This window comes from Tupaia chinensis, unplaced genomic scaffold (assembly GCF_000334495.1).
Source record: "Tupaia chinensis unplaced genomic scaffold, TupChi_1.0 Scaffold149184_1, whole genome shotgun sequence".
NCBI classification, from domain to species: Eukaryota; Metazoa; Chordata; class Mammalia; order Scandentia; family Tupaiidae; genus Tupaia; species Tupaia belangeri.
The window spans coordinates 88,106-89,456 of record NW_006209032.1 but is presented as its reverse complement, the minus strand read 5'-3'; positions in this window follow the sequence as shown (position 1 = coordinate 89,456).

The following is a 1,351-nucleotide window of genomic DNA, read 5'->3' as shown; positions in this document are numbered from 1 at the left end:
ACCCATCTGGATTTTTTTGAAGTAAACCTAAAATAATTTAGAATACACCACCAGGCCCAGCCAGCCAGCGGGGCCGGGCCAGGACCACAGTCCCCAGACTCAGTTGGACGTCTGCTTGCTTGACGTCCACCGCCGAGAGCTGCAGGCCGTGGGCAGGGAGCAGGCCCTTTCCACGGGCCGGGCTGTCCTTGCCGACGTGTGCTGACGTGTGCCGTGGCAGCCACACGGTGCCAGTACTGCTTTGGGAACTGGGGTGGGGCTACAGCATGCTCAGAGAAGGGAAGAAGGGGCTGTCGCGGGAGGCCGGCCCCTGCCAGGGTTGGGGGCACTCAGTCAAGGCCAGCCCCTTCCCGGGTATTTATTCTCTATTTATTGGGTTCAGGAGCAGAGGAGTTCTGCCTGGGCGGGGCAGTTTGGCCTGGCTGGGGCAGCCCTGTGGCCCCGTCTCCCCTCCCTGCCTGGCCAGGGCGGCCGCCCCAGTCTACCTCCTTAGCTGTTCCTGTACCACCTGTCTCTGGGGCTGGAAGAATGGCAGAGGGGCCAGGTGAGGGGAGCCCCCTGGCCCTGAGGGGAGCTGGGGTTCAATAGAGACCTGGAGCCTGCAGGGACTCCCCAGTGCTCCTTTCTGCCCACCCCTTCAGGCGATGGGTGTAAATAGCGCCAGGGGCAGTTGGGGAGAGGGGAGGGCTCCTGGTGGCCCTCTGCCACCCAGGCCTCAGTGCCCCTGGGTTCCATCTTGCTTAATAAACACTGGCTCTGGGACTAGACTTTGGTTTCTGTCTTTGTTGGGGGGGTGGGTTTAGGATCACACCTGGTGGTCAGGGGAAGCCTGGGGGACTGGGAGGTGGTGGATTGACCCCACTTTTAATGGCCAGAGGGTGTGTGTGTGCTTTCCAGAGACACGGGGAAGGTGTCTCATCCCCCATGGGGCACATAACCCCCCCACCCCCGTGCCATAATCCCTTTTCCATTTCTCCGTCCTCTCGGGATTCGGGGCAAACATGCACATGCACTTGGCATGTTTCTCAAGCCACGAAGGCCAGGGCTTGAACCACGGCTGGCCCTGTGAGGTCTGGCTCCCTCAACCACTAGACCGTGGGGTTCATCCAGCCTTGAACTGAACCCACTTTTAACCCACTAGGTTTAACCAATCTGGGCTCCAGCACTGTCCCCCGCCCTGGGCAGTGAAAGGCTGCAGGGAGTGGGGAGGACAGACCTGAAGGCCGGATGTAGTACAGGTCTCGGGCCTTCCTGGACAGACACCCCCACCCCGCAGGCTGGACGGCACAGCTGCCAGCCCAGGAGCCAGTAGCTGCTTCCCACGCCCCCCCTTGGGCCCCGCGCCCCCCCC